General features: G+C 44.6%; 1 long non-coding RNA gene across 1 annotated transcript; it reads left to right on the forward strand.

Annotated features, from left to right (window-relative positions):
- Window positions 1-3,940: 3,940 nt before the first annotated feature.
- LOC102381886 lies at window positions 3,941-8,180 on the forward strand. Its single transcript, XR_323568.1, has 3 exons — window positions 3,941-4,003; window positions 4,135-4,181; window positions 8,162-8,180. It is a non-coding gene; the product is annotated as an uncharacterized LOC102381886 (long non-coding RNA).
- The last annotated feature ends 255 nt before the right edge of the window (window positions 8,181-8,435 follow it).

The raw sequence follows: 8,435 nt of genomic DNA on the forward strand, positions 1-8,435 counted from the left end.
TGATGATCGCTATTGCCCAGGTGGTCAAGGACCTGCAGTCCCCTCACCAGGTCATCCCTCGTGGCCAGGACCAGATCCAGCAAGGTGTTAGCCCTAGTGGGGCTGTGCACTTCCTGGATAAGGTGAAGGTCCTGTAACACAGCCAGGAACCTATGTGAGTGGTCATACCTGGCTGCCTGCTCCTCCCAGCAAATGTCTGGGTAGTTTAGGTCACCCATGACAATAACATCCCTTAACCTAACCACCTCCATAAGCTGACTGGAGAAGTCCTGGTCCAGCTCTTCCCCCTGGCTGGGTGGTCTGTAGTAGACACCCACTGTAAGGTCCCTTTCGCCACGCCCCCCTTGTAGTTTGACCCATAGTGTCTCTGCCCGACCCTCCTCTAACCCAAAGCTAATCCTTGATGATGTGAGGTGCTCTTTGAAATAGAGCGCAACCCCCACACCTTTCCTCTCTGTTCTCTCTCTTCTCTATAGGGTGTATCCCCGAATGCCCACCGCCCAGTCATAGGTAGGGTCCCACCAGGTTTCTGTGAGCCCTACTAAGTCTGGGTTCTTACTTGCAATCAGGAGGCACATTTGGCACAGTTATAGTGCCCATTATTGTCAGAGGAGTTTTGCCTGTGTGAGGTCTATAGGGTTAGGTAAAATTAATGATAAATCACAGGACCCACTGCTGTACTCATATTAGAAACTCTCTCTTCTTTTCTCTGACATATGATTCTTGCTTGAATGGTGCAGGACTGGCCTCAATAACTTGGGAGTTCTGGTCTATTTGTGTGAACAATTACCCCTTACTTGTCATTGCTGGGTGGGGACCCAGAGGCCTGCCCAGTGGCTCTACCATTGTACAGGTCCACTCACTGTTCTCCCTTGAACAGAGGTTAAGCCAGCCTTAGAGCTGGATCCATTGAAATGGAACTTGTTACCCACCTGTGTAACTGTGTGACCATGACCTTTACCCTTCTGGCATCTCCTCTGGAGTGGAGCAGCTGGAATTGCTTTGTCTCAGTGGCCTTTGTGCATCTACATATCAGGGGCTTTTGGACTCCAATGATCAAATGGTGTAAATGGATTAAATTCCACTGGCTTCAGTCAAGCTACTCCAATTTGCCCAAGCTGAGAATCTGACCTTTTGTGTAATTTTCTATGTATCCAAGTCAGTACAACAGCTGCCTCTGCCCATCCTGCCCTAAGTATTTGGCTTCCTTTGTTTGATTACCATTTCCCTAACCCATACATGCAAATGGATTTGAATAGTTCACAGTATTTCCTGCTATGCTTCCAAAGGTTCTTATTCCTTCAGAATGAATCCTGACCTTATTCTGAATCCCAGTCCAGGGAAGGAAAAAGAAAAGTTCAAAGCTTTTATTTTGTGGTTTGAGGAGGGAAAGAATCTTTTCACTCTAGAAATAGACTCTCCTTTAAGGGGGAAAAATAGTATTGTAGTTTCTACTGTTAGTTAACTGAGAGCTTCTCAAAAATGTATTTTATAGATCAGGACATTTCCAGGATGTTTTCATCTAAAACCTGAGGCTTTTTAATATTCCCAGTGATTTATTTCTTTTGTGCCTTTCATTCCCATTCAGTTCATTTTAACTTTCTTTTCAGTCAGCTCCTCACAGTCAGTGTGATTTTCAGTACAATGATCTCTTTGCTACAGGGAGTTGATCCTATGTCCTGTGGTTCTGTGATCTTTAATCAATGCTGCTAAAGCAATTTAGATACTAATATATAACCCCATTTTGCTCTCTAAATTCAAGATTTATTTATGCTTCCCCAAGTTAAGAAACACTAGGAGTGCAGACACTGAAGGCTTGTGTTTGCTTGTCTGTCAGGTATGCTGTTGCTAACTTAGATTCTACAGACAAGTAAACTCATGACCTTGTTCTCACAATTAATAAACCACTATCATCACCTCGGACAGAGAAGGAAGCTCACATCTGTTTGTGTTAGCACAAGTCTGGGCCTGTTCTGAGTTCAGACCGAAATGACTGCAAATGGAGTCATTGTGTTATATACCTCCTTCAAAACGAGTCTGACCTGAGATGCATGGCATCATTAAATTTAGAACAATGCCAGACATGCACCATAGCCGCACAAGAGAAAGGTCAGCTGCTGCTTCAAATTGTTTTAAAAACTCATTATCGTTAATAAATACCAAGCTGTGTTAAGTGCACCATTTGATTAAAAGAGGAGAGCCAGAAGGAGAGCTTAATTACCTTGCTATAGTAAAAAGCTTTGGGGGCCAAAGGGGCACATATAATTATAGTGGTAACATGGTCTAATGGACTGATCATGGAGCTGAGAGACAGGAAGCTAGGCTTTTTAATCCTGGCTTTGCTGCTGACCTGTGTGATTTTGGGGCAAGCCATTTAACCTTATCTGTAAAATTGGGTGGGGAGGACGGTGCTTCCCTAAGTATGTAATAGAGGCATCGTGAGGACCAATCTTTGTGAGGAGATTTGAATATGTAAAGCTGTTTCAGAGTTAAGAATTCTAAGAGAGCTTTCATACATTATCTTACTTACTATGTAGACCCTAAACTAAACTACTTTAGAATTCAAGACTAGTACTGGGCAAAGAACACATCCTACTGCTACAATCAGTCCCAACCACACTGGAACCTGACCTGTTGGTGACAAAGCTTGTCCTGAACCAGGGAAGAGAACAGTTGAACTGCTAGTGCAGTTAGGACAAAACCATTTTCCAACAGCGTTATAAGAGCAAGATGCATGCCTGAGACTTGGAGTATGCAGGTGCAGCAAAATGAAGGTGTGTTTGTGGCATGGGTAGACCATGTAGTTAGCTGTAACAGTATCTGGGAAGATGTGGGGGCATTGGAAGATCTGGGGGGAGGTGGGAGATAGGGAAGGTGCAGCCACACCTTCTACATCCCACCTGGATCTGTCCCTTTGTGAGAGCATAGACTTCAGTGCTAGCTAAAAGCCCAAAAGCAAGCCTGCCAGGAACCCTAGCAATGCATGCATGTTGTTAACCCCAAATCCATACTGCTGTTGTTAACCTGAAATCCAAACAGACATCACCTTTCCTGGCCTTTGTGCCACCATAAATTTATAGTGGCATAGAACAAAAGCAAATAGATGTCTGTAACTTCTGTCATGCCACAATGCTGGAATTTGTGACCACAATGGAAAGTAGTAATAATTTGTGCTGCTTTATTACAGTGGATATCTATTTGCTTTATGGATAGAGTGCAGCCAGCCCCAAGCTGCTTATGCTTTCCAGCTGGCCCAGGCAAGGGCTTGGGGGCTTGAGGGGCCCAATTCTGCACATTCCAGGAAATTCTGGGGACATGTCTTGGTAAGCAGGGAAAGCGGGGATGGCATTCCCAGGGCTTGAGGGCCTGATTGTGTGTGGAAATTCCCAGGATATGGAGGATCAGGACCCTCAAGCCCCAGGAAAACACATCACACATTTTCTGAAAGCATAAACAGGTGGTGTGCGTTTCATCCAGTGAAATGTATCAGCTGTGCCAGGACATACCTATTTTTAGCCTGTCTTCACTGCCATCAACACCTGTGCTAGCACTAGACTGAAGCTAACCTATAAAATCATAGAATCAAAGGACTGGAAGGGACCTGCAAGATCATCAAGGCTGGTCCCCTGCCATGGGCAGGAGGTTATTGGGGCTCAAACGAGCTCAAAAAGGTGCTTATCCAGCCTCTTCTTGAACACCTCCAAGGATGGGGACAGCACCACCCCTGCTGGGAGTATGTTCCAGATTCCAGTTACCCTAGTTACGGCTGCACGCACTGCAATCCCAGCCTTTGTACTGAAGAGCTGACATGTCTAGAGGCAACTGTTTTCAGCAGTTGTTTTAAGGGGCCCATTTTTGATGAACATTTTCAGCAATGGGTTGATTCTTAGGGCAGGTAAAGCTTGTTAGCTCATTAAAATGTATTACCAACCTCTAAGAAAGGCATTGTACTTCAAGTTTCCCAAGCTGAAGGACCGAAAGCTCTACAACATGGAAGTCCCCTGTGAGGTTCCTGGTGGCAGCACATGAGTAGAGAGGGTGGGAGGGGTCCCTCTTTCCACACATTCTGGGTGGTATCATTTGTTGCCCTGAGCCTTGGCTGGGGATTTCTTTGACTGAACCCCCTCTTTACAGAGACCAGGATTTCTAGATATGATTGGCCCCTTCTTTCTGAATTTTGGGTGAGTAAGTAGCTTTGCTTTAATTTGCATGCTTGCTACATGAAGATGTGTGCTCTCATTTTGGCCTTCTTCCTGTATGTTATCTGAATGCTTACCACTTCTGTAGCACTTTTATGCTTACAGCGAAGCAAAACTACCTAGCCCAGATTCACTGACCTGAATAGGTTGGGTTTTTTTTGTCAATCTCATTTTCCAGATGGGGAAACTGGATAAAGGATGTTCAAGAAATTTTTCCCAACTCACACCATGAGTCAGTGCCAGAAACAGGAACAGAACCTGATTCCTGGTCTGGAGTTCTTTCTGTTGAACTGCTACTTGACCACAGCGTCTTCCTCAGGGTTTGTCTATGCTGATAACTGACTGTGTCAGGTGTTGCAGTCCTGAAACATATTGCATTGCTCCACTCAGGCTATCTCCCCCAACTTGAAATAGTAGCTGCTTTAGTGTGGTGCTGTGGCTAATTAGTTCAGAGAGGCAAGAATAATTAGCAGAACCAAACAAAAGCAGCTGCTTCTGGTTTGGGAGCTGGAGTGAGCAGAGCAGCCTAGTGTATTCCAGCATGGTGCTCCCAGCACAGCGAATGAGTAGGATAGAGAAAAGATTACAGCCCTTTTCTGGACAAACACCTCTCAGAGATTAATTTATGCCATTCTCTATAGACTACCGCAGGGTTTTATGCTTTTGGGACAAATTCAGTCTTCATGTGAGCTGGGACTACTCTGTCAATTCCAACAGCATTGCACCAGTTTAGAATTTTAACACATTATTTCTAATAGTTGCATCTCCTTTTCTATCCATTGCCTCCAAGTTCATTCGCTTCCATTTAAAGATACATTAGACTGGTTAGAGAGGTTTTAGGGAAGATTAACTGAGCTGGATAGAAATGTTACGTTGAATCAGAAATGGCAGTAATCTAGCCTTGGTTAGCTTAGAAAGGAGCACAGCTCAAAAGGATTTGGCTAAAATATTTAAGATTCTGAAGGGCACCACGACAACTGATCAGCCCCTTCTGTTTGACTCTGTCCCATAAAGCAAGAACTATGGGTGACTATGAAACCAAAGGCAATACTTTTAGAATGAATTAGAAGAAATATTGCTTTGCACTATAGACATCCCATAGACTTTGAGGCTGTGGAAGGTCAAGGTCAAGTACTTGTAGCTGAGCTTTTAGAAAGTGGAGGATAATTTAATCATTGCTAGCAACTTGCACAGCAGAGAGAAGAAAGGCTCCAATTTTACTCTTTATAATCAATACTGATGGGGGCCAGCTGAGGGAAAGTGTAGATGTCAGGAAATAGATCTACTCTGGTAAGGACTGCACAATTGATTTGGTCTAGAGGCTCTCTCTTTCTGCTAAAATAGTAAGTTAAATATCATGGAATATCATGGTAGAGATGGACTGATAATTGATGTGGGTATTATCAGATGTTAAGTCCCTATATTCCATTGGCCAAGTGCTCAGGCATTCATTCTCTGTACAACTCAGAGGGGCAGGAAAGTCATTAACTTCTACCCTGCTCCCCTATTTCTGGACAAGGTATAGGTCAAAGCAAACATTCTCCAGCATAATATAGAGCATCTTAATGGCTACTTTAAGTTACATCAGGAGCAGGAGGTGTGCTCTGCTTACCAAAGACCCTCCAGAACATGGTGTGCTCTGGCTACTTCCCACTTCTCCCTATCTCAGTGTGATCCCTCTATAGAAAGGAAAGAATGGGTGACTTACAGGATGGCTGTAATAGGGTTATCCTGGGGTGTCCGCAAAGCCCCTGGGAGCCCCCTTAGCCCTTGTCACCTCTGCTTTCTTTGTGGCCATCTCCCCTTCAACTTTTCTGCCACACCTTGTTGTGATTATACTTTTTGACAAGGGAGGCTGCACTAGGGCTCCCCAAGCCAGATCTCATGCTCATGAGTACACATGTCCCTACTGATCACCTTAAGGGCTAAATATGTGGCTTCCTCATCTCCCCTTATAGTCACTTCCAAGCCTTGCAGTTGTCACTGATCACACTCTTACTCATGCCTGCACTCTCTGCCCCTCCTGAGTTCAGGCTTCTACCTTCTTCAGACATATTTGGGCACTTTGCCTCTCTTGGCTACTCCCAGGTGTGGCCCTGACCCTGTTCCTACCTCTCCCTGGTGCTGGGATCCTGGCCCTGACTCTGTTCTTCCCTGGTCTGTGGGTCCCTGACCCTGTCAGTCTCCAGTGGTGGAACCCTCGGCTTTAATTCCCATTTGTGAGCCCCGGCCCCACTCCTAGGCCATTTGAGACCTCTGGGCTCCCTGGCCCTTCATTCTTTTGGATGGGTCCCTGACCCATGACCCTCCTGGGCTACAGGCCCCTGACCCTGGTTCTCTCCCCTCATGGCTGTGGCCCTGCTCTTTGGCATTGGTCCTTATCCTACAGGCCCAGGCCTTGGCCCTGCTCCCAGCTGGCTGAGACTTTACCACCCCTATAGTCTCAATCCCTAAACCACCAGTCTTGTTTACCCCAGCTCAGTATCAGCCAGGAGCCTTGCAGTAGCCCTGCTGCTCAGTAGAGATCTTCTCTGTACAGCTCTGAGGGCTAGACTGCCTTTTCAGCTCAAGACCTGGGTTTATATTCTGCTAGCCCAGCCCCTTTGGGTCATGTGGCTCCTAAGTGCCCCCCTGCCACACCTGCAGGCTGCTTTTTGTGCAGTCTGTCTTCTCTTAAAGTAGCAGGAGCACCAATCTCTGATACAATGGTCTTATAAGACCTGGGGATTTTTCTCCATCAGGTTACATAGTCTGATTCCAGTACACTGCTCAAGTCATGCAAAGTAGCTACAACACGGTCTCCACCAATATCTTTTTGGACTAGCAATGCTCTGCAAATGATGCAACACAACATTTTAGAGGCATGGCAACCTTTACAATGCTATAGTCATAAATAGGAATATTTATATTTGAGTCTTGATGCTAACTTTATTCCAGTGCATTCATGCTGTCTGATGCTTTATGAATCAATGAGTCAGAATTTGAATAACCTACCTAGTCTGGGAGTCTAAAACTTTAAAAAGTGCTGTGTTTTAACCAGCTTCCTGTCCCTCTATATTCTGCCAGGCAGGTAAAGCTGCTGATATTCAGTGATGGAAGAGTTTTACTGAAATTGGTGGAGACCATTCTGCTTTAGCCCAGCATTAATGAGAGCAGAACCTGGCCACTATCCCTCCTGGATTCATCTGGAAAGTGACTTGCCCACCTATGGTTGTGTAGAAATAATAAATCACAATGATAACTCCAGAATGCCAAGCTCAGGCCAGCACTGTGAGTTATAAATAGAGAACAGAGCCAAATGAAAACAAGCATGGTAGGGGGAAAAGTGATACCTTTTGGGTCCACTTTAACAAAACGAATTCCTTCCCAGAGTGCTATTTTAACAAGGTAAAATTCCACTTTCATTTTTTCTTTCTGTTAGCCTTTTCAGCCCGTAGGAGGATGAAATATAAACAGATGTAGTAAAAACAGCAGGCACTTCAATTCAGGCTTTTAACATCTAACAGGAAGCAGGCTTCAGGAGTTGCTGCTTCTGAGAGAGACTGGCACAGAGCTGAATTTCTAGCAATTGGCCTGCTTTTGGTAATGAGTTAATGACCAAACGGTTTGGTTCTCCACAGCACAGAAATTACACCAAAGAAAAGTGTGACGCTTGGGTGTGCAGTTGTTGATTGCTGCTGGGAAGGTTTCTGCTCACAAGGTTACACAAAGAGAATGCATTAATAAAATTTAGAATGTATTTCTTAAAAATAAGATGGAGGGAAGGACCTAGTCATTCCTAATGAAACAAACTGGGATTAATTTGAGTAGAAGTGACAGCTTCATGTAACTGGGGTCTGTAGGACTTCATTTCCTCCCCAGGCTGAGACAGTTGCTTCCTTCTCATTTTCTATTCAAGTAAATGCCCTGGCTCTGTCATGTTTGTCTATAATTTTATTGTGGTGTCTCTCTGTATTTTACAGAAACAAGATGTCACACAACAATCAGATTAAACACCTAACATGGGAAGACTACCATCGGAGATATTTCCACTCATTAAACACTTCCATTTGAAAACAAAGAAGGACTTTCCATGAAATAGAGACCCAAAGAACATGCTTCCTGCTTTGACTTATGATTTTGCCTCTGTAGTGGGACCTGGGCTAAGGGCCTCATTCTCAACAGGTGTTTTCTCCCGTTTTTATATCCTGCCTGCCATGACTTGGTGTTAAATGAAAAGGATATCAGGAGATGGTA

This window comes from Alligator sinensis, unplaced genomic scaffold, assembly GCF_000455745.1.
Source record: "Alligator sinensis unplaced genomic scaffold, ASM45574v1 scaffold159_2, whole genome shotgun sequence".
NCBI lineage: Eukaryota > Metazoa > Chordata > Crocodylia > Alligatoridae > Alligator > Alligator sinensis.